This window comes from Triticum aestivum, chromosome 1A (genome assembly GCF_018294505.1).
Source record: "Triticum aestivum cultivar Chinese Spring chromosome 1A, IWGSC CS RefSeq v2.1, whole genome shotgun sequence".
Lineage (NCBI taxonomy): Eukaryota > Viridiplantae > Streptophyta > Magnoliopsida > Poales > Poaceae > Triticum > Triticum aestivum.
In genome coordinates this window covers 221,118,082-221,143,694 of record NC_057794.1, presented here as the reverse complement: position 1 = coordinate 221,143,694, position 25,613 = coordinate 221,118,082, and positions in this window count along the sequence as shown.

The window sequence follows — 25,613 nt, the reverse complement described above, 5'->3', positions numbered from 1 at the left end:
TAACTACGATGCACGGGGAGGAGAAGGGAGAGGGGGGTCGAAGCGGCTGCTCACCAGGCCCTGTAGGTGTGCACAAGTGGGCTCGGGGAAGGCTTGCTGGAGTCAGATTCGTCGGCGAGGTCGACAGCGCCCGAGGAGGAAGAAGAAGGCCGACTAGGCGATGGAGGGGCTTTTGGCTCCTGCTCGTGGGTGTGGACGATGATGCTGACGGCTGTGAAGCTCTGGGACACGCTGAAGAGGGTTGGGAGCAGCGGTCCCTGCGGTGGGCGCCGGTGGGCGGTGACAGGGGGCGCTCGGTGGAGGGGGGATCTGGTGGGGAGTGAGAGAGAGGACGACAGGGGGAAGTGGGCGAGTGGGGAGGGAGCACGAGGCGTCGGGGCTACCCTTATCCCCTTGTCGGCGATGTGGCAGCGCGGGGCACCGCGCCGGGTCCAGCGAGAACGAGCGGGGGTGTCTCGGTCGGTCAAACTTAAGGGGAGGAGGGGATCGAGTGCGGGGAGGAGGTTCTGGGCCGGCTGGCCGAGGTGGGCTGAGGCCCAAGGGGAGCCCAGGGGCTCTGGCCCTTTTCCTCTACTTTTATTTTTCTTTTTTTATTTAATAAACAGAGATGGGTAAGAAAATATTGGGCATCCTACTTACTCTGGAAAAATATGGGAAGTGCCCCTTTATTCCCTGGTGATCTTAGACAGTGTCACAAATATTTTGGAGACCGGAAGAATTCATTTTGTATTTTTTTATAAATAGGATAGCATTTAAAAATGTTGAATTGCTAATGCTCATCTTTGCACAAAAGTGATGTTGTGTTCCTTAACAATTAATTGTTATGGAATTTTTGACAAATGATGACCATTTTTCCAGCAACCTTTGAGCAACTTCAAACTTCACTTGAATTTGAATTGACTGGAATTTCAAATGGGATATTGAACAAAGGTGATTAAGCACTGTTTGGAAAAATGATTAGTTTAATCATAGAGGGTAACTGTAGCATGACGCTGGGGGTGTTACAAATCTCCTCCACTACAAGAAATCTCGTCCCAAGATTTAGGAGGTGGAATAAGGGGGAGAGGTCTGGTTACGAAATTCTAAGGAATCTTCTTGGCCTTGGTTGATCTTCTCCAAGAGGTCGATCCACTACGTTGATGTCTTCATTCCTCTGCTTCAGGTCATCATGATGAAGTCATCATCCTTTCTTCGGAAATTTCATCATACTTATGAAAGGACAAGGGGTAACTTCGGAAGAACGGACCTTACAAGGTTGACTATCTGGCAGATAACTCAGGGAATGTGGTAGAAAGTAATTCTCGAATAGATACTTAAGAAAATATCAACTGTAAAGTAAGAAGGTACCATGAGAAGTTTCCAATGGGCAGGCAATCGTTCAATGGCCTAATCAGAAGGTGAGATGGGTTTAGAGCAACGAGAATAAGTATTGCGTCTGATACCAGAATAGATCACTAGGCCGGTGGCCCGTGAATTATATATGAAGTCAAGCGCGAGGAATAACTTTGACAACAGGGTGTACAGGAGAGTCAGGTTTTGATCCTGTGGAACTGTAGGTTATGGGCCCACCATGTGGGTTAAAAGTAGGAAGGGTGATGATGTCTTGCATGATCATGTAAGCAAGGCATGTCATAGGATATACTATCGGTTATGTCGGCAACAACATCAGTACCAAGGGCGAGGGACGAAGAGAACCATTTTCCTGCTCGTTGAGAAGAGGCGGACCAATAGGCAAGGTTCTCGTCCAGTGGTGGTTACTGGAATGTCATCAACCATAGTAACACGGTCTTACTGATTGAGTAGTACAATGAGGTGCTTACCTAAGCAGGGAATTATCACTGCTCAGCTAAGTCAGATTACAAGAAAGGTTAAACAAACAATGGAAGGAAAATGTGATTAACAGATTAAACAGAACAATGGAAAGGAAAATGTGTTTAAACACATATTTCAAGGGTATATCCTTCCCAAGAGCAAGCAGAGCATGATATCCGTGAGAGGATATACCGTAGAAAACCCTTTAGGAAAGGGGAGAGAATCTTCATGACATTACCCATAGAACGGTGTTTGGATAATTGATCAAGAAAAGAAAAAAATAGCATTGCGCTTCAAATGTTCTTGTGGATGAACGGAGACATTCTTTGAGATAGCATTGACATGGTCACTAGGTAAAGATCAGACTTTGGATACACAAAGGATCCACCAGGAACAACTTATAGAATAAGTCTTACAATTTCCTCATGGACGAATGGCTAACCTTGTAAAAGGATACTATAGCAATAGGTCCTCCGGCCAGGTGTGCTAGGCATGATATCACCTTACTGGGTTATATAAAGACCAATGCTATGACTCCTGCAAAATGTTCCAACCATCATATCTGACCGAGTTTCAGATCTGATTGGTGTCAGGACACCTCAGACTCGGGATGCCTGAGAAGAAAAGGTGCAACAGGAATTGATGAGAAGACATTGTAAGATTATCGAGAAATGAACTATGGAAGCGAGTTACAAAACAAGAGTTCATCATTAAACCAAGGAGAGGATGAGGAGGTGGCTGAGGGACTCAACGACAATCCATCAAAATTTCCAGAAAGATGGATTTTCGCAATCATGTGAACAAGGAGATAACATTAGTTAGATCAAATGATATAATGATGTATGCGCGAAGAAAACATACACAATTAAACATTGGTTGAAAAGGTGCACCCAAAATATGGGCCTAGGTAGCATGATTAATGCTTAGAATGGTGATTCGATAAATGGGCCTAGAAGTTTTGAATTCGCACATCCAAGTTCAATTGTTGGTTTTTTGGTTGGAAACAACATGGGGACCAAGAAGGAATGGTGATGGTGAGAAGTAATACTTGTATCAAGAATTCTCAAGAGGTGGTAAAATTCCCACGACATTCTTGACATAAAAGGTGGTAATATTCCAAGGAAAAGAAGAACAAATGCTGGATAGCAAGGAACTCAAGGTATAACACAAAACACGAACAAGTTTGTGTTGGAGGGAAGGCAATAAAGTGGCCGATGATAACACAAATAATCGAGGGAAAGGATGGTATTTGTCATCATGAATCCGATTGATATGCTGGAAGAGCTCATAAGGTTGATGATGATCGCGACACATTTGTCGAGAGATTTCATGAAGATGTAATCAATCAGAGCCGACATCAGGTCAAAGGAATGATGAAGCGAAGGGTTATTGGAACCAGGGGTACGACACAAACTCAGAATCCAGTTTGTGGTTCGGGGTGAAACGATAAGACGAGGAAATTGACGTAAGCTTAGCTTATTGTCGAAAGATGTGCTCCGGTAATAAGGAACGGGTGGCATAGTTAAAATTTAGCATGATAATGATATAGCCAATCAGGATAGGAATGACTTGAAGGATTATTAAACTCATAAGCCACGAAAATTACTTAGAGTTATTGAATTGGAGTGCTGAATCGATTCACTTATCGGTGTTTTCGAGTGACTATTAACTCATAACCCGGGGGCACTGGAATCGGCGAGAATAATAGTTGATGAAGAACTCATAATAAGTTATGTAGTTCCGTTATATTCTCGAGATACCTGAGGGTATACTTGAAGGTAGAGCAGAATAGAGGTTGGATAGATGTATTGACCTATAGAAGACAAGTACTTCAACTTGTCCGAGAAATGAGATCAAAGAAGAACAATATGGTCGGAACCATAGCTGCAGGGGATCCAATTTAATGACACCGAAAGAATTACCCAAATGATTAAATATTTTGCAAGAAGCTTCCATGATAAGTTCCACATCGTGTCCATGGGCATGAACACAAGTTCAAGGTCGACTCCCACTTATTCAATGTATAACCTTCCATTTACCTCTCGCTTTTCGAAAATGACATTAATTGTTGAAAGTTTTACCTGGTGCAATACCAGATAAGTATGACCCGTGAAATCTTTCAGGTTGACATAGATTAAGTAAGTCATAGGTTCAACCCATCGGGGCATCTTAGGAACATATACCACAAACTTCGGAGTGAATAATACAAGCTCGAAAGTAGAGCATGGTTAATAAAGCAGAGGATACCATTTACCAAAGGCATTATATACCCATGGAAAGGCTCACAAGGTTAATGAATATGAAGGACACTGCCTGATAATAATACAAACAGGGGTCTTATGGTCTACAACAGAGTTGCTGCGAGTATCGTTACTCTATCAGAGGAAGAAGTAATGAAAGGGCATCAGATTAAAGAAACAACTAACTTATTCAAAACTCAAATGCAAAGGAATTATCATTTCCAAATCAAGGGATCTAACACTCTGATAGAGAATGGATAATTTGAGTAGGCTTAGGGGTACAATCGATGGCAATTTGATTGGTCAAGATCCAACTCATGTTTAAAATGACGTCTGAGCCGGAAGGATGAATTCTAGGATCTTGTTGAGGATTGTGAGTATTCACACATATTGAATCAATGGACTCAAAATCATAAAGACAAAGGATGCCAATTAGATTACTAGACTTATGGGATTAATCATAATTGAAGCAAACAAGAATTTCAAGGGAAATAGGTTGTTGATGATTTTCGAAAGATCGAATGGTATTTCGAAGACTTTTGTGAAATACATTAATCAACTGGAGATGAGAGGATACTCAATAAGTGCGAGAAATTATTCGTACGGGTATTCAAGAGACAAAGAACATCAAGGCAGTAGGCACAAAGTATTCTCGAAACAATCGGGAGGATTTTCGAGTATCTTGTAGTAACAAGAGAAATTGGGGACGAATGTAAGAATGGCAAGTTCTGTAGTTATCCAAAGGGGTTGACGGTGGAAGGGAATTGCAAACGCTATGATGACAAGATATTGGGATAACATCGGAGAGTATCTTCGGGGTCTTCTGATGAATCAAGCCATCATCTGGACTGAAGGGGCTGTCTAGGAGGAAGTGGTTATGAGATCCTAGAGTTAGAGTTTGTAAAATCTTTAACCCGAATAGGTGAGAGATCAGAGTCACAGAGTATAGACAAGGCATAAAAAGATCCTAATACCACCCAATGGCGACGTGGGCCCGTAAGACACACGGCCATATTAGTAAAAGTTTTTCATTAACTAGACTCAACTTCGGCCAAGGACTTGTAAAGGGGGCTACCTACAGGCAGTCGGCTCTGATACCAACTTGTGACGCCCCCGATTCAATCGTACACTAATCATACACGCAAATGTGTACGATCAAGATCAGGGACTCACGGGAAGATATCACAACACAACTCTAGACACAAATTAAAATAATACAAGCTTTATATTACAAGCCAGGGGCCTCGAGGGCTCGAATACATAAGCTCGAAGACACAAGAGTCAGCGGAAGCAACAATAACTGAGTACGGACATAAGTTAAACTAGTTCTCCTTAAGAAGGCCAGCACAAAAGCAACATCGATCGAAAAGGCAAGGCCTCCTGCCTGGGAGCCTCCTAACTACTCCTGGTCGTCAGCGGCCTCCACATCGTAGTAAGCACCCTCGTGGTAGTAGTAGTCATCGTCGACAGTGGCGTCTGGCTCCTGGGCTCCACCATCTGGTTGCGACATCCGAGAAGAATGGAAAAGGGGGGAAAAGGGGAGCAAAGCAAACGTGAGTACTCATCTGAAGTACTCAGCAAACAAGGATCTACACTACCTATGCAACATTATCAAAGGAAGGCTGTATATGTGGACTGGGCTGCAGAAATGCCAGAATAGAGTGGAGAGCCTAGTCCTATCAAAGACTAGCATATTTAGCATCTTCATCGGTCTTGCAGCATTAGAAGAGTGCAGACTAGCATAGAGTAAAGTAGTAGTAGTGTCATCAACATCGCCTATAGATCCTTCCTCGACTCCCTACGAGAAAGCAATCCTAGAGCCATAGTATCCATTTCTCATCTCAAGTATCCATTTCTAGTTGTATCGATCGGGATACAACTCCGAGTGTCCATTACCGTAGGATAGGCTATCGATAGATGTTTTCTTCCCTGCAGGGGTGCACCAACTTACCTACCATGCTCGATTAACTCCAGCCGGACACATCATCAGGTCATGACCGGCCTCGCCGATCAACACACCGCAGTCCTACCTAGGCTCAACAGAGAGGCCAGCATGCCGGTCTACATCCTAAATGCTAAGGGGTCATGGGCCATCGCCCTTTGCAATCCTGCACGTTGCGTATGCGGCAGGTGAGCAGACCTAGATTCCCTTATACAGCGCGAGGCGTTCCAATCCAACCCGGCGCACCGCTCCATCGCTGACGTCCATTGAGCTTTGGGCTAATACATACGACGCGGAGTGCCCATACTTATTCCCACGTGGTGGTTAGTGTGAAAAAGGTCAGAGGCCCCTTGGATCAAATATCCAAATCGTAGTGGATGAGGAGCATGCGGTAATGAGCAGAGACTCACAATCGATGTGACCCCATCGCCCTGTCTCGAGGACTTGCGGCAGGGGCTAAGAATTCCCGGCCACGCCTCATAAGTATATCGCGCGCACCTTCTAGGTCAACCCAACTCCACATCACTCGCAATTAAGCTCGCGCGGGTACCCCTCAAGGCCCACCTGTCTTTAGTAACATGCTTCAATGTAAGTTCATAGTAACCATAGTAACTGTGTGTCTATCACCAAGGGAACCCTGAGGAACCACCCTCGGTGGATTCCACTCGATGTAATCATAAAGGTGAACGTAAGAGGAACCACCCTCGAGGTTCACACTTGAGGGGTTGCACGACAGAGTCGTATCGGAAGTGGTTAAAGAGGAATCACCCTCGATGACCATAACCGATAAACTAACCTACAAAGTTAACATCAGAAGTGCTCATGAGGTCTCACCCTCAGCACTCGATAGTAACCCAGTAGTGTTGAGCAACTAAGGGGAAAGTGATGTGCGGTGTCGGCGCCTAGACATCAATCGCATTGATCGAGTCATCGAACATAAAGCGGGGCGACTGGGACAAGGTGGGGGTCACTGATGGATCTCTACCCAGCCTATACTAAACAGTTTAGGATAAGCAAGTAGGTAACAACAGCAGGTTACAATAAACAGGCTATGCACCAGAAATAGGACAACAGTAACAACATCAACTTCTAATGCAAGCATGAGAGAATGGAATGGGCGATATCAGGATGATCAAAGGGGGGGCTTGCCTAGAAGCTCAGCTGCAATGGAAGAAGGGTCGTCGGTGACGTAGTCGATCACAGGGGCAGCTGATACGTCCATTTTGCATCATGCTTTTATATCGATATTTATTGCATTATGGGCTATTATTACACATTATGTCACAATACTTATGCCTATTCTCTCTTATTTTACAAGGTTTACATGAAGAGGGAGAATGCCAACAACTGGGATTCTAGGCTGGAAAAGGAGCAAATATTAGAGACATATTCTACACAGCTCCAAACGTCCTGAAACTTCACGGAAGCTATTTCCAGAATATATAAAAAATACTGAGCGCAAGAAGTTCCAGAGGGGGGCCACACCCTGGCCACAAGGGTAGGGCGTGACCCCTGCCTCGTGGGCCCCCTGGTGGCCCTCTGATGCCCATCTTTTGCTATATGGAGTCTTTCATCGAGGGGAAAATCTTAAGCAAGCTTTCGGGACAAGACTCTGCCGCCACGAGGCGGAACCTTGGCGGAACCAATCTAGGGCTCCGGCGGAGCTGTTCTGCCGGGGAAACTTCCCTATGGGAGGGGGAAATCATCACCACCGTCATCACCAATGATCCTCTCATCTAGAAGGGGTCAATCTCCATCAACATATTCACCAACACCATCTCATTTCAAACCCTAGTTCATCTCTTGTATCCAATCTTTGTATCCAAACCTCAGATTGGTACCTGTGGGTTGCTAGTAGTGTTGATTACTCCTTGTAGTTGATGGTAGTTGGTTTACTTGGTGGAAGATCATATGTTCAGATCCATTATGCATATTAATACCCCTTTGATTATGAACATGAATATGCTTTGTGAGTAGTTATGTTTGTTCCTGAGGACATGGGAGAAGACTTGCTATTAGTAGTCATGTGAACTTGGTATTCGTTCGATATTTTGATGAGATGTATGTTGTCATCCCTCTAGTGGTATCATGTGAACATCGACTACATGACACTTCACCATTGTTTGGGCCTAGAATGAGGCATTGTGAAGTAATAAGTAGATGATGGGTTTCTAGAGTGACAAAAGCTTAAACCCTAGTTTATGCGTTGCTTGTAAGGGGCTGATTTGAATCCATATATTTCATGCTATGGTTAGGTTTACCTTAATACTTCTATTGTAGTTGCGGATGCTTGCAATGGGGGTTAATAATTAGTGGGATGCTTTTCCAAGTAAGGACAGCACCCAAGCACCGGTCCACCCACATATCAAATTATCAAAGTACCAAACGCGAATAATATGATCGTGATGAAAACTAGCTTGACGATAATTCCCGTGTGTCCTCGGGAGCGCTTTACTTCATATAAGAGTTTGTCCAGGATTGTCCTTTGCTATAAAAAGGATTGGGCCATCTTGCTGCACCTTATTTACTTTTATTACTTGCTACTCGTTACAAATTACCTTATCACAAAACTATCTGTTACCGATAATTTCAGTGCTTGCAGAGAATACCTTGCTGAAAACTGCTTATCATTTCCTTCTGCTCCTCGTTGGGTTCGACACTCTTACTTATTGAAAAGGCTATGATAGATCCCCTATACTTGTGGGTCATCAGCAGCATCGCTCTCGGGGTCTACCAGAGAGAAGAGGGGGAAGAAACAGTAAATACAGAGCAAACAGATGCAACGGTTAGGTTTCCATGCCATGCTACGGTGCAGTGCAGTGTTGCCTAAAGATATGTCTAAGTCATTTTAATTATTCTAGGCTTAAGGTTGTATATATTTACCAGTGTATATGCACTATTCATCTACCGTAGTCAGGCTAAAAAGTTGCGGGTTCTCCTACGTAGGGGGTTCCGTCATGGAAACAGACGACATGATCAGATTCGTCTCATCGTTCTGAGCAACTTTGATGTATAAAGTTTTTTGATCCGAGCTACGATTTATTTTCTTCCATTTTTTAAAGGTTTAGCAATATTCTGAATTTATTATAATTACTAAATTCGTCAGAAAATGAATTATGACGTCATCCTGGCGTCAGCCCTGCATCAGCGGTCAACAGACCGGTTGATTGGTCAACGGGGCCCACGCGGGGCCCATTGGCAGTGACTGGGCATTACATCTGACCGGGTCAACGGGACCCAGGGGCCCAATGGTAGCGGCTATGGGGGGGGGGTCCACGTGGTCAGCCACGTCAGCAACATCGGAAACGGCGTCAGAGTTGTCTCCGGCGACCATATTCAACGGCGACGCACTCGAGAATAGCCAGAAATCGGCTACAAGGGGCCGTTTGGCCTGCGCGTAGGCTCATTTGAGCGAGCGTCGAGCCGCGCATCCAACGGTGTTGATGGGAGGGCTCGGGGGCGGTCGGAGCATCACCGACGACGAGCAAGGCGGCGGTGGCGTTCGGTGGGGCAAGGAGAAGTGGGCTGTGGGGGGTTCTTTCGGCGCGGAATCTGGTGCATTCGAACGCGGGCATCGCACTGCGTCGAACGGTGGCAATGGTGGCCGTTGAAACGGCCCGCATCGTCGGCTACGAATTCTAACGACGATGGTTGGAGCTCGAGCATGCATGGAAGCTAACTACGGTGCACGGGGAGGAGAAGGGGGAGGGGGTCGAAGCGGCTGCTCATCGGGCCCTGCAGGTGTGCACAAGTGGGCTCGGGGAAGGCTTGCTGGAGTCAAATTCATTGGCAAGGTCGACAGCGCTCGAGGAGGAAGAAGATGGCCAACTCGGTGATGGAGGGGCTTCTGGCTCCTGCTCGTGGACGTGGACGACGGTGCTGACGGCCGTGAAGCTCAGGGACGCGCTGAAGAGGGTTGGGAGTAGCGGTCAACGTGGTGGGCGCCGGTGGGCGACGATAGGGGGGGCTCGGTGGAGGGGAGATCTGGTGGGGAGTGAGAGAGAGGAGGACAGGGGAAGTGGACGAGTGGGGAGGGAGCCCGAGGTGTTGGGGCTACCCTTATCCCCTCGCCGGCGATGTGGCAGTGCGGGGCGCCACGCCGGGTCTGGCGGGAATAAGCGGGGGTGTCTCGGTCGATCGAACAGAAGGGGAGGAGGGAATCGAGTGCGGGGAGGAGGATCTGGGCCGGCTGGCCGAGGTGGGCTGAGGCCCAAGGGGAGGCCAGGGGCTCTGGCCCTTTTCCTCTATTTTTCTTTTTCTTTTTTATTTAATAAACAGAGATGGGTACGAAAATATTGGGCATGCTACTTACTCTGGAAAAATATGGGAAGTGCCCCTTTTATTCCCTGGTGATCTTAGACAGTGTCACAAATATTTTGGAGATGGGAAGAATTCATTTGGTATTTTTTTATAAATAGGACAACGTTTAAAAATGCTGAATTGGTGCTGTTATAATTGCTAATGCTCATCTTTGCACAAAAGTGATGTTGTGTTCCTTAACAATTAATTGTTACGGAATTTTTGACAAATGATGAACATTTTTCCAGCAACTTTTGAGCAACTTCAAACTTCACTTGAATTTGAATTGACTGGAATTTCAAATGGGACATTGAACAAAGGTGATTAAGCACTGTTTGGAAAAATGATTAGTTTAATCACAGAGGGTTACTATAGCATGACGCTGGGGGTGTTACATCCTCACAGATACCGATAGGTATGGGAGTTGATTTGTAAGCCATTTGCAAAAATATTTCAGTAGGTGTGAGTTTATTCAAGTCAAGTCTTTTATATAAAGAGCAAGGCATAACACTAACACCAGCTCCTAAATCACACAAAGCAATTTTGACATAATTCTTTTTGATAGAGCAAGGTATAGTTGGTATTCCTGGATCTTCAAGTTTTTTAGGTACTCCATCTTTAAAAGTGTAATTAGCAAGCATAGTGGAGATTTCAGCTTCCAGTATTTTTCTCTTATTTGTGATGATGTCTTTCATATACTTTGCATAAGGAGGCATTTTTTGGATATTAGTCAAGCGAGTATGCAAAAAGACTGGCCTCAGCATTTCAGCAAAACGTTCAAATTCTTCTTGATCATTCTTTTTAGTTGACTTGGGTGGAAAAGGCATAGGTTTTCGAACCCACGGTTCTCTTTCTTTACCGTGTTTTCTAGCAACAAAGTCTCTTTTGTCATATCTTTTTTTAGCTTGTGGGTTACCAAGATCAAGAGGTGGTTCTATCTCAACATCATTATCTGGTTCTTTATCATTGGTTGGTTGAGAGTCTTCATGAACCTCATCATTATCTTTTTCATTATCATTAGGTGAATGCTCATTACCAGATTGAGTTTCAGCATTAGAGATAGAGATTGCATTACCATTATCAGGAGGTTTCTCTATTTCAGGTTCAGCAGAGGCATGCAAAGTCCTATCATTTTTCCTTCTCCTTTTCATTTTAGAAGAACTAGGTGCACTGGTGTCAGCTCTTTGTGAATCTTGTTCAATTCTTTTAGGGTCTCCCTCAGGATAAAGTGGTTCAGGGGTCATTTTACCTCCCCTAGTTGCAACTCTAACAACAAAGTCATGCATATTATGATTCATTTCATCAAGTAATTCTCTTTGTGATTTAGCAACTTGTTCTAACTGAGTTTGAACCATAGAAGTATGTTTTCCAACACCTCTAACATAATTTGATATTCCAAATAACAAGTCACTCAAGCGAGCAATCATATCAGAATTATATTTCAATTCACTACTGCAGGATGCTGCTAACGCGACACTTCGATCATAGACACTTCGAGAAACTGTGTGCGATGCCATAATCGCAAACGGTGCTGTATGAAAACTGTCAGAAATGTATAAAACGTTTGCAATGACGGATGCATCAAACACGGTTCAGGTTTTAGTTGCGTGTGCGATGAAGGGCATACGGTTTAGTTCAATTAACTGTTTGCGATGAGGAGGAACAAAAGAAACGGGCAGCCAGATGAAGGCGTGTGCGATACACAGCATACGGTTCACTCAGATGAATTGTTTGTGATTAGGCAACACAAAAGAAACAGGCAGCCAGATGAAGTTGTGTGTGATATACAACATACGGTTCACTCGGATGAACTGTTTGTGATTAGGCAACACAAAAGAAACGGTCAGCCAGATCAAGGTGTGTGGGATATACGACGCGGTTCACTCTGATGAACTGTTTGCGTTGACACAAGAGTATAGAAACGGTTCTACTTAACAATACGTGTGTGTTGTGCGATGCGATTGCATGCGGTTCACTCGGCCCTTGTCGTCAGTGTGTGACCTCTGTGGCAACCGTTCGCTCCCCAGGTGCCTCTTCGTGTACCGTGGCAACCGTCCACCGACTCTTCGCCTTTCCCTCTGGATTTGAAACTGATGTCGCACGCTAAATCTTCCTCCATCCTCCATTTTCCTTCACCCCTCCTTGTGCCATTGTTTGATCTTCTTCTCCATGGAGGGAACAAGCCAAAAATGACCCCGTTATTCTTGCCCCGATTTGAATGATGACGCGGTGGAGGAGCTCATTGATCGGTGCAATGTCATCACCTCGGCTAGCATGGTAGGTTCGTTCAAGACCATTCTTGACTCAACTAATAACATCATTACAAGGAACCCAAGGGTTCATGAGCAGTTTGATCTCCCCTATCTTCTTCGTCGTGACCCTGCTGACTGGTGCGGGGATGAGGGAAGCCTCACCTTGTGTAAGTTGATGCCGCTTGATAATGATACGTATGATGTTAAGATGCCATCGCTTGAGGGCAAGGCTTGGGTAGGTGCAAATGGAGATTGGGTTGTTTATATTGGGTACAACTGTGAGTGGGAACTTGTGAATGTTAGGGAACGTAGTAATTTCAAAAAAATCTTACGCGCATGCAGGATCATGGTGATGCATAGCAACGAGAGGGGAGAGTGTGTCCACGTGTCCTCGTGGACCGAAAGCGGAAGCGTTAGCACAACGCAGTTGATGTAGTCGTACGTCTTCACGATCCGACCGATCCAAGTACCGAACACACGACACCTCCGAGTTCAGCACACGTTCAGCTCGATGACGTCCCACGAACTCCGATCCAGCAAAGCTTCGAGGGAGAGTTCCGTCAGCACGACGGCGTGATGACGGGGATGATGATGCTACCGAAGCAGGACTTCACCTAAGCACCGCTACGATATGACCGAGGTGGACTATGGTGGAGGGGGGCACTGCACACGGCTAAAAGATCAAGGAAAGAGGGGGACATCACCCAAAGCCCTAAACCAATTTGGTTTGGGCCTAGGGTGCGCAACCCACACTTCCTTGCTGCCCTCTATTTCCACAAAAGCCCACGAAGGCCCATTGACCTTCTCGGTGAATTCCCGTAACTCTCCGGTACTCCGAAAAATACCCGAATCACTTGGAACCTTTCTGATGTCTGAATATAGTCGTACAATATATCGATCTTTATGTCTCGACCATTTCGAGACTCGTCATGTCCCCGATCTCATCCGGGACTCTGAACTACCTTCGGTACATCAAAACACAAAAACTCATAATACCGATCTTCACAAAACTTTAAGCATACGGACCCTACGGGTAATAGAACTATGTAGACATGACGGAGACACGTCTCCGATCAATAACGAATAGCAGAAACTAGATGCTCATATTGGCTCCCACATATTCTACGAAGATCTTTATCGGTCAAACCGCACAACAACATATGTTGTTCCCTTTGTCATCGGTATGTTACTTGCCCGAGATTCGATCGTCGGTATCTCAATACCTAGTTCAATCTCGTTACCTCTTTACTCGTCCCGAAATACATCATCCCGCAACTAACTCATTAGTTACAATGCTTGCAAGGATTATAGTGATGTGTATTACCGAGTGGGCCCAGAGATACCTCTCCGCCAATCGGAGTGACAAATCCTAATCTCGAAATATGCCAACTCAACAAGTACCTTCGAAGACACCTATAGAGCACCTTTATAATCCCAGTTACATTGTGATGGTAGCACACAAAGTGTTCCTCCGATAAACGGGAGTTGCATAATCTCATAGTCATAGGAACATGTATATGTCATGAAGAAAGCAATAGCAACATACTGAACGATCAAGTGCTAAGCTAATGGAATGGGTCAAGTAAATCACATCATTATTCTATTGATGTGATACCGTTAATCAAATTACAACTCATGTCTATGGCTAGGAAACATAACTATCTTTGATCAACGAGCTAGTCAAGTAGAGGCATACTAGTGACACTCTGTTTGTCTATGTATTTACACATGTATCATGTTTCCGGTTAATACAATCCTAGCATGAATAATAAACATTTATCATGATATAAGGAAATAAATAATAACTTTATTATTGCCTCTAGGGCATATTTCCTTCAGTCTCCCACTTGCACTATAGTCAATAATCTAGTTCACATCTTTATGTGATTGGTTCACATCTCCATGTGACTAATACCCAAAGGGTTTACTAGAGTCAATAATCTAGTTCACATCGCTATGTGATTAACACCCAAAGAGTGATCATGTTTTGCTTGTGAGAGAAGTTTAGCCTACGGGTCTGCAACATTCAGATCCGTATGTATTTCGCAAATTTTTATGTCTACAATGCTCTGCACGGAGCTACTCTAGCTAATAGCTCCCACTTTCAATATGTATCCAGACCGAGACTTAGAGTCATCTAGATCGATGTAAAAAGCTTGCATCGATGTAACTCTTTACGACGAACTCTTTTTATCACCTCCATAACCGAGAAATATTTCCTTAGTCCTCTAAGGATAATTTTGACCACTGTCCAGTGATCTACTCCTAGATCACTATTGTACTCCCTTGCCATAAAGATGCTAAGGTATACAATAGGACCGGTAAACAGCATAACATACTTTATAGAACCTATGACTGACGCATAGGGAATGACTTTTCATTCTCTTTCTATTTTCTACTATGGTCGGGTTTTGAGTCTTTACTCAACTTCACACCTTGCAACACAGGCAAGAACTCCTTCTTTTACTTTTCCATTTTGAACTGCTTCAAAATCTTGTCAAGGTATGTACTCATTGAAAATATATCAAGCGTCTTGATCTATCTCGATAGATCTTGATGCTCAATATGTAAGCAGCTTCATCAAGGTCTTTCTTTAAAAAAAACTCTTTCCAAACATTCCTTTATGCTTTCCAGAAAATTCTACATTATTTCCTATCAACAATATGTTATTCACATATACTTATCAGAATGCTGTAGTGCTCCCACTCACTTGTAAATATAGGCTTCACCGCAAGTCTGTACAAAACCATATGCTTTGATTACTTTATCAAAGCATATATTCCAACTCCGAGATGCTTGCACCAGTCCATAGATGGATCGCTGGAGCTTGCTCACTTTGTTAGCACCTTTAGGATCGACAAAACCTTATGGTTGCATCATATACAACTCTTCTTTAAGAAATCCATGAAGGAATACAATTTTGACATCCATTTGCCAGATTTCATAAAATATGACAACTGCTAATATGATTCGGAAAGACTTTTAAGCATCGATATGAGTGAGAAAATCTCATCGTAGTCAACACCTTGAACTCGTCGAAAACATTTTGCGACAATTCGAGCTTTGTAGATAGTAACACTACTATCAGCGTCCGTCTTCCTCTTGAAGATCCATTTATTATTAATGACTCGCAGATCATCAGGCATGTCAATCAAAGTCCATACTTTGTTCTCATACATGGATCCCTTCTCAAATTTCATGGCCTCAAGCCATTTCGCGGAATCTGGGCTCATCATCGCTTCCTCATAGTTCATAGTTTCGTCATGGTCAAGTAACATGACATCCAGAATAGGATTACCGTACCACTCTACAACATGGCAGATAGTGGTGTTTTCTGTAGCTCCTGCTGCTACTGCAGAGGTGGAGGACCATTACAAGGATGAGGTTGATCAAAATCAGAACTATGTGCAACCACCAGCACCACCACCACCAGGTCATCCTCATGCATATCATCGCAATGGTAGGGCTGCACCACCACCTGAGGTACGAGATCATGACCATGTTCCTAAACTGAAATTGAATATTCCACCATTTGAGGGTAGATATGTTCCTGATATATATCTTACTTGGGAGTTAGAAACTGAACAACGTTTTACATGTTTACAATATCCTGAGGAGAGACGTGTTCCTGCTGCTGTTTGTGCTTTCACTAGTTTTGCATGTATTTGGTGGTCTGAACATTGTAGATTATATCCCATTCCAGCTACTTGGGCTGCTTTGAAAGCTGCTATGCGTACTCGTTGGGTTCCACCTTATTATCAACGTGAATTACTCCAAAAATTGCAACACTTAAGACAAGGAATTTTTTTTGTAGAAGAATATTATCAGGAATTACAAACTGGCATGATTAGATGTGGTATTGTTGAGGAGAATGAAGCTATGCTTGCACATTTTATGGGTGGATTAAATAGAGAGATTCAGACCATTCTAGAGTATAAGGAGTATACTAATATCACTCGTTTATTCCATCTTGCATGTAAAGCTGAAAGTGAAGTGCAGGATCGACAGGCATTGGTGCGAACTAACTTTTCTGCAGGTCAATCTTCATCATGGACAGCACGTGCATCCTCTACTTCTGCTGCACCAGCATCTCCATCATGTGCCACCTCCAGCCGTGATACAAGAAAGCAGGCACAACCACCACTATCTACCAAGAGCACACCTGCCGGGCCTGCGCAGAGCTCTTCTTCTTCCATGGCATCAACAGGGCACACAAGTGATATTATTTGTCGTCGTTGTAAGGGAAGAGGAGATTTTGTGAGAGAATGCAAATCTTAGCGTGTGATGATTGCTACTGAGGATGGTCGGTATGCGTCCGCTAGTGACTATGATGAGGAGACTTTGGCTCTTATTACACATGAAGAACACGATGGAGAGGATTCTGATCACGAGACACAATACATGGCTGCTGAAGATGCTGACAGGTATGAATGTTTAGTTGCTCAACGTGTTTTGAGTGTGCAGGTTACACAAGCTGAGCAAAATCAGAGACATAATTTGTTCCATACAAAGGGAGTTGTGAAGGAACGTTCTGTTCGTGTCATCATAGATGGAGGGAGCTGCAACAACTTGGCTAGCATGGAGATGGTGGAGAAGCTATCTCTCACCACATGACCACATCCACATCCTTACTACATCCAATGGTTCAACAACATCGGCAAGGTTAAGGTAACATGTACTGTTCGTGTGCATTTTAGTATCTCTACATATGATGATTATGTTGATTGTGATGTGGTACCCATGCAAGCATGTTCCTTATTACTTGGTAGACCATGGCAATTTGATAAAAATTCTGTACACCATGGTTGAAATAATCAGCATACTCTTGTTCATAAGGATAGCCATATTACTTTGCTTCCTATGACTCCTGAATCCATTTTGAAAGATGATATTAATAGAGCTAATAAAGTAAAACAGGAGAAAAAAATAGTGAAAATCAGATTGTGGCAGAAGTATTTGAGCAACAAATGAAACCTAATAATAAACCATCTAGTGTTGCTTCTGAAATTAAATTGAAACGTGCATGTTTACTTGCCACAAAATCTGATATTGATGAGCTAGATTTCAGCAAATTTGTTTGCTATGCTTTTGTGTGCAAAGAGGCATTATTTTCATTCGAGGACGTGGCTTCCTCTTTGCCCCCTGCTGTCACTAACATTTTGCAGGAGTTCGCTGACGTCTTCCCACAAGACATGCCACCGGGATTACCACCTATTCGAGGGATTGAGCATCAAATTGACTTAATTCCCGGTGCATCGCTACCCAACCATGCACCATACCGTACCAATCCAGAGGAGACGAAGGAGATTATGCGTCAAGTACAAGAGCTGCTCGACAAAGGTTACATACGTGAATCTCTTAGTCCTTGTGTTGTTCCTATTATACTAGTGCCTAAAAAGGATGGTACGTCGCGTAGGTGTGTTGATTGTAGAGGCATTAATAATATTAGTATTCGTTATCGTCATCCTATTCCTAGGCTAGATGATATGCTTGATGAATTGAGTGGCTCTACAATTTTCTCCAAAGTTGATTTGTGTAGTGGATACCATCAAATTCGTATGAAATTGGGAGAAGAATGGAAGACAACAATTAAAACTAGGTTTGGTTTATATGAGTGGTTAGTCAATAGAACATTGTCTACTATGCTTAGGGCTGTTTTGAAGAATAATAAGAAAATGTGGGAAGAATGCTTGACTCATAATGAATTTGCTTATAATCGTTCATTGCATTCTACTACTAAGATGTGCCCTTTTGAAATTGTGTATGGTTTCCTACCTCGTGCACCTATTGATTTGTTGCCTCTTCCATCTTCGGAGATGGTTAATTTTGATGCTAAAGAACGTGTTGAATTGATTTTAAAAATGCATGAGTTAACTAAGGAAAACATTGAGCGTATGAATGCTAAGTATAAAATTGTTGGAGATAAGGGTAAAAAACATGTTGTTTTTGCACCTGGAGATCTTGTTTGGTTACATTTGCGTAAGGATAGATTTCCTAATTTGCGCAAATCAAAGCTAATGCCACGTGCTGATGGTCCTTTTATGGTGTTAGAGAAAATAAATGATAATGCATATAAACTTGAGCTGCCTGCAGATTTTGGGGTTAGTCCCACTTTTAACATTGCAGATTTGAAGCCCTATTTGGGTGAGGAAGATGAGCTTTCGTCGAGGACGACTTCATTTCAAGAAGGGGATGATGATGAGGACATCAATCCCATTGTTACACCTACAACCCTTGCTGCTATACATAATGGACCAATTACTAGAGCATGGAAGAAAGATGAACCTTGGAGCAAGTTCAAGCATGGAGATGATGGCATGCGCAAGGGGATCAAGAACGGAGTTACAAGTGATGATTTCAGTACTTTGAAGCCACCATAAGGAGTGCATGAAGCCTTGGACGAAATATACAAGATGCCACTTCATAAATATCGTCCAGCAGCTATTCTAGGCACTGCATCACCTTATTATTGGGCCAGGCCCATGTATTTTCGAAATACTAAAGTATATGCTATTTTTAGAGTTTGTATGTGTGGGGAAACAAGAGTTAGGGTTGGTTTCGGACCCCTCCTCCAAGGGCCACGAAATCCCCCCTCTTCCTCCATATATATAGCCCTTAGGGCGTCGTTTAGACTTTAGGTTTTGTTTAGATAAAAGTTAGCCATAGCTGCAACTTCACGTACTTCGTTTGTGTTCAACGACTAGACAAAGGCGTCACAGAACCCCACCTTGATCAATAAAGCTTTCCTCTTATATTCGCAATATCCAGATTGCAATCTCAGTTTCTTGCTTGTTCTTCATTTACCTATAGGAAACAGACCTTCATGGTCAGGTTGATCGTGCTCTGGCGTGGTCAATAACCTCTCAGAGTTGGTTTAGCGATTGCTAAGGCGCGACATCCTCGCATGTTCGTAGTCGGATCATCAAAGTCGACTCATGATAGCCACCATCTTATCGAAAGACGGGACACCTTTGCCTCTATCATGCATCTAGGACAGCATAATAGGGCCATTCCGCTTCACCTTGTTCAGCAACTGGAATGTCTGTCACCTCTTTCTTTACCATCTGTAATAGTACAAGTATAGAACCCTGGTACATCATTCTTTATTTGGTGCTTCTGTAATTCTTAAACATATGTACCTGTCAATCAAATAATGCATTGGTTGTTTGAACCTGATGGATATGAATAAAGCTATAGCCTACTTTCAAGTTTAAATTAGGTACAATTTTAAATAGCAACAATTAAATTAGGGCAAAATTACGTTGTGCAGGTTATTACGGCACACACATTTGGTAAAGCACAAACGTTTGCGATATACACCATAATCCGAGATGGTTCATGCAGAGGAAACGTGTGCAAGCATGCACATAGTTGCCATTCGCAAAGCGTGTGTGATGTCAGGCACTATCACATACGGTGCCGGAAAACTAAATGTGTGTGATTGTCTACCTATCGTACACAGTTTATAATCATGAATTGTTTGTGATGTGCCAGGCATCGTAAATCTCCCATGCCTGGAGTCTGCCTAGAATCTGCCTGGAAAGCTCTCGTGCCTAGAATCTGCCTGGTTTTAGGCAGAACCACAAAACTTCGACTGCGATGGCAATGTGAGCACAAACGAGTAGCAAGGATGAAGCATTTGGGATATTCGAGATATCGGAAATGGTTATACAGGGACGACTGTATGCATCAAGGCTCCCTATCCCCGACGGTTTCTGGGTCATGTGGGAAGGACCCCCCTATCGCCCACACTCACTTGGAGACGGTTCATATGCCGTCGCGGAAAGGGGTTAAAAACCGTTTGTTTAGGACCGACGCGCACAAGTGATTGTTTCATAACATTTGCATTGAAGTGATCTTGTTTCCTAATGTAGTTTTCAAACTCATAAAGGCATTGACTAGGATGCATATTGTGAGGATTATCACTATCATTAAACTTCATAAGAGAATTTCCCTCTACTACCTTAGGTAGTGGTGGTGTATTAAGCCTATGTATTTCTTTAATAGGAGGTAAATTTTTAACATCCTCAACTTTAATACCTTTTTTCCTTCATGGATTTCTTTGCCTCTTGCATATCTTCGGGACTGAGATATAATATACCCCTCTTCTTCAGAGTGGGTTTAGGCGGTGGTTCAGGAATAGTCCAATCATTATAATTTTTCAATATGTTATTGAATATTTCTTCAGCTTGTCCAACAGTTCGTTCGCTGAAAACACAACCAACACAACTACCTAGGAAGTCCCTAGAAGCATCAGTTAGTCCATTATAGAAGATATCAAGTATTTCATTTTTCTTAAGAGGATGATCAGGAAAAGCATTAAGTAACTGGCAAAGCCTCCCCCAAGCTTGTGGGAGACTCTCTTCTTTAGTTTGCACAAAGTTTAATATTTCCTGTAAGGCAACTTGTTTCATATGAGCAGGAGAATATTTTTCAGAGAAGTAATAAATCATATCCTGGGGACTATGCACACAACGAGGAGCAAGAGTATTGTACCAAGATTTAGCATCACCCTTTAATGAGAAAGGAAATAATTTGAGAACAAATTAATAGCGAGTTTTCTCATCATGAGTAAAAAGGGTAGCTATGTCATTCAACTTAGTAAGATGTGCCACAACAGTTTTAGTTTCATAACCATGGAAAGGATCATATTCAACCAAAGTAATTAACTCTGGGTCAATAGAGAATTCATAATCCTTATCATCAATAAAGATAGGTGAAGTAGCAAACTTAGGATCACATTTCATTCTAGCATTCAGAGATTTTTCTTTATACTTGTGTAATAATTTCTCTAGATCATCTCTATCATTACAAGCAAGAATATATCTAGTTGCTTCGTTACTCATAACATAACCTGCTGGTACCTTAGGCAATTCATATCTAGGAAGGCTAGTTCTAGCAGGTGTTTCAGGACATTCAGTTTCAAGCTCATCATCAGATTCAACAACATCATGTTGTATAACTCTAGAAATTTGTTTATCAAGAAATTCACCAGGTGGCACATCATCATTATCAAGCAAGGTCTAGCATCATCATAAGCATCATTCATAGTAGAAGTAGCATCATCAGTAACTTGCGACATATCAAAATTAATAGCATGTGGTGTTGTTGCAAGTTTACTTATAACAGAAGGTGAATCTAAAGCAGAATTGGATGGCAGTTCCTTACCTCCCCTCCTCTTTGAGGGAAATATCTTAGTCTTAGCATCCTTCAGATTCTTCATAGTGATAATATGAATAATCCCAAGTGACTCAACAAATATAGCTATGCTCCCCGGCGACGGCACCAGAAAAAGGTCTTGATAACCCACAAGTATAGGGGATCGCAACAGTTTTCGAGGGTAGAGTATTCAACCCAAATTTATAGATTTGACACAAGGGGAGCCAAAGAATATTTGAAGGTATTAGTAGCTGAGTAGTCAGTTCAACCATATGTGGGGATTAATTATTTGCAGCAAAGTGATCAGTAGCAAAGTAGTTCGATATTTTTGATAATAGTGATAGCAGCAACGGTAACAGTAACAGTGATTGTAGTAGTTTGTAGCAAGTGTAACAGTGATGATAGCAATAGTAACGCAGCAAGATCAATAAGGATAAATTCGTAGGCATTAGATCGGTGACTTGTTGGATGATATTCATCATGAGACAGCTATAACCTAGGGCGATACGGCACTAGCTCCAGTTCATCGATATAATGTAGGCATGTATTTCGTAAATTGTCATACGTGCTTTATTAAAAGCACTTGCATGACATCTTTTGTCCTACCCTCCCGTGGCAGCGGGGTCCATATTGGAAACTAAGTGATATTAAGGCCTCCTTTTAATAGAGAACCGGAACAAAGCATTAACACATAGTGAATACATGAACTCCTCAAACTACGGTCATCACCGGGAGTGGGCCCGGTTGTTGTCACTCCGGGGTTGCCGGATCATAACACGTAGTAGGTGACCATAACTTGCAAGATCGGATCTAGAACATGGATATAATGATGAATTCATAAACGGTTTAGATCTAAAATCATGGCACCCGGGCCCAAAGTGACAAGCATTAAGCATAGCAAAGTCATAGCAACATCAATCTAAGAACATAGTGGATACTGGGGATCATGATGAATCTCATCCAACTCCTCACCAACCAGCGAGCCTTCAAAGGAATTACTCACTCCCGATGGGGAGCATCATGGAATTGGCGATGGAGAAGGGTTGGTGATGACGAAGAACGAAGATCCCCCTCTACGAAGCCCCAAACGTACTCCAGATCTGCCCTCCCGAGGAAGAACAGGGCTTGGCGGTGGCTCCGTCTCATGCATCATGATAATTCTTTCCCTCTGATTTTTTATGGAAATATGTGAATTTATAGTATCAGGGGGGTCGTCATCGGGGCCACCAGGTGGGTCCAACCCACCTGGGCGCGCCCTGGTGGTTGTGCCCACCCAGGGGCTCCTCTCTGGTGGGTCTTGGCTCCAGAAATTCTTATTATTGATATAAAAAATCCTCAAAAAGTTTTGTTCCATTCCGTGAACTTTTATTTCTGCACAAAAACAACACCATGGTGGTTTTGCTGAAAACAGCGTCAGTCCGGGGTTAGTTTCATTCAAATCATGCAAATTAGAGTCCAAAACAAGAGGAAAAGCGTGAGAAAAAGTAGATACGTTGGAGATGTATCAACTCCCCCAAGCTTAAAACTTTGTTTGTCCTCAAGCAATTCAGTTGATAAACTGAAAGTGAGAAAGAAAAACTTGATATCTTATTATCTCAAATGCGCTGGCCTTCATGTGTCCCATCAACTCATCGAACAAGGAGAAGCTTGCTTACTACGTCTCTCCCTCGCCCACATGTGTGGTGGCTCGCAGGACGAGGAGAGGGTTTTGACTATAGCACGCTCTCCGTCTCCCTCTCGCTTGCCCTCGCCCTCGTGGTGGACGTGCAACAGTTCATTCGGTGTCAGATTGCCAGAAGCATGTTGTACTGTAGTATCATCATTGTTGGACCTTCCGAAGAGGCGAAGAGCCAAGTGCAAGGTTCACATGAGTATGAACTGTTGAACCTCCCGAAGAGGCAAAGAGCTAAGTGCAAGGTTTCATAGGAGTTGTCGTCCTAGTAGGAGTATGCTACAACTATAGCGAACGATGCTACTATATGATGCTGCCACGTCACCTATATACAAAGTTGTTCCACCTTTTTTTCTCAAAGAGCGTGTTGGAGCCCGTGCAACAACCACACAAGTTGCACGTACACATAACACATTTACTAGTAATAAATTCTAAAGGACAAATGCCAGTATGCCACACAAGTTCATCTCCAATTCATGTGATAAATGATAGAGGCGAGGGTTCCGATCTTTTGATGAGATGATAACTATCGATTTGGTGGAGACGACTTTGACGATCTGACTACAAACATGCATGACGTTGCGCCTTAGCAATCGCTAAACCAATCTCCTGAGGTTACTGACGATGCCGGAAGCACGGTCAGCCTAACCATGAAGGTCTATTCCTGCAAGACATCGAAGAACGAGCAGGAATATAATAAAGCAATCTGAATATTGCGAATATATATGAAGTATTGGTAATGGTGGGGATCCGTAAGCGGTCTTGGTCTGGTCGTTGGACACAATCGAAGTACACGAAGTTGCAATGGCTAAATTTTAACTAAACAAACCCCAAGGAAAAACTACTAGATGGATATACTTATATAGGAGCAAGGGGTGGCGGCCAAGGAGGTGGGAGGACGTCCCAAGGCAGCCAAAAACTAACCCTAGGTCGTACAAGGCTCATGGGTCCAAGTGGAGGTGATGCAACACCTTTGGGCTTGTAGTTTGACTCGGATTCTGCTGCAACGTCATATTGTTTCATCCATAACTCAACGCTCAGGATGAATTTGAAGATGAATCTAGTTGTGCTAGAAAGAGCACAAAATCTACTTTCAAACAAAATAGAATCACCCAATTCGAAGTCCGTATGAAAAAGTTGTTGGCGTTTTGAGTCAGGTATGTCTGTGAAGTCTGGATCTGAATCCAGAACGTGAAAGACTTGGACTCTATCTTCTCTTGGCCCAAAAGTAACATGAGAGGACTTATTGAACAACACCTAAACTTCTCGTTTTCCCTTATCTTCATATGTGGATTGTACAAATGTCCCATACACCTGCAATTAGACATGGCTCAAAAGTCTCTAAAGTATTTTTGTCCTGAATGACATAAATAAATTATTGCATAGTTTGCACTAGAAATCACCTCACAAATATACATGTATGCAATATTTTTGGTCGTACCCAAGGTAGTCATGTCCTCATCATCCTCCCCTTCTTGAAAATAAAGCCGTCCTCGGCGTTGCTTAATCTGAATGTGGCTAACAAAAGAGACAAGGTGTACATGTTGTATATGTATATGTCATGCATTTTTACTTCCCTTGATTTTTGCACATATGACACATGTATACATGAGTAACTTTCATAGTTCATAAAATCGAAAGCCAAAAAATTATCACAAGAAGTAGAAGGCATGAAAATATTGCAACTCAGTTTGCACATATAAGTGAAGCTCTTATTCATTTCAAAAGATTGACAATGTTCATCATTAAACCATCCCAACATTGGTGAATAAACCTTAGTTGCATCAAATTTACATGCTACAACATGCTTAAATAAGAAAACATGCAATAAGTCATTGTACACAGAATCATCACCAAGATTAGAGGTCATATCAAAATGATTAAACATTGGTTCTTTTGCATCAACAGTTAATTCAATGGGTGCACTCAATATTGTTGGTATTTTGGCTGTCTGGTCACATTACGCATTCATGACAGCAACAAGATTCTCTAAAATAGGTGGTGTTCTCAAATCAACAGGTAACTCAACACATGATGCATTCAAGTTAACTAGGCATGCATCATTCTTATGTAAAGTTATATCATGAATCCCTTTACTGTTACCTTGTCGCAAAGACGTAGCTGATGTAGGTATGGACATTGACATTGTACCATACTCTTGAGATGATGTCGCGCTTGCAATCCGAGGTGGGGATGCTCTAGTAGGTGCAACGGTGGAGGAACCAACCGGCGGTGGT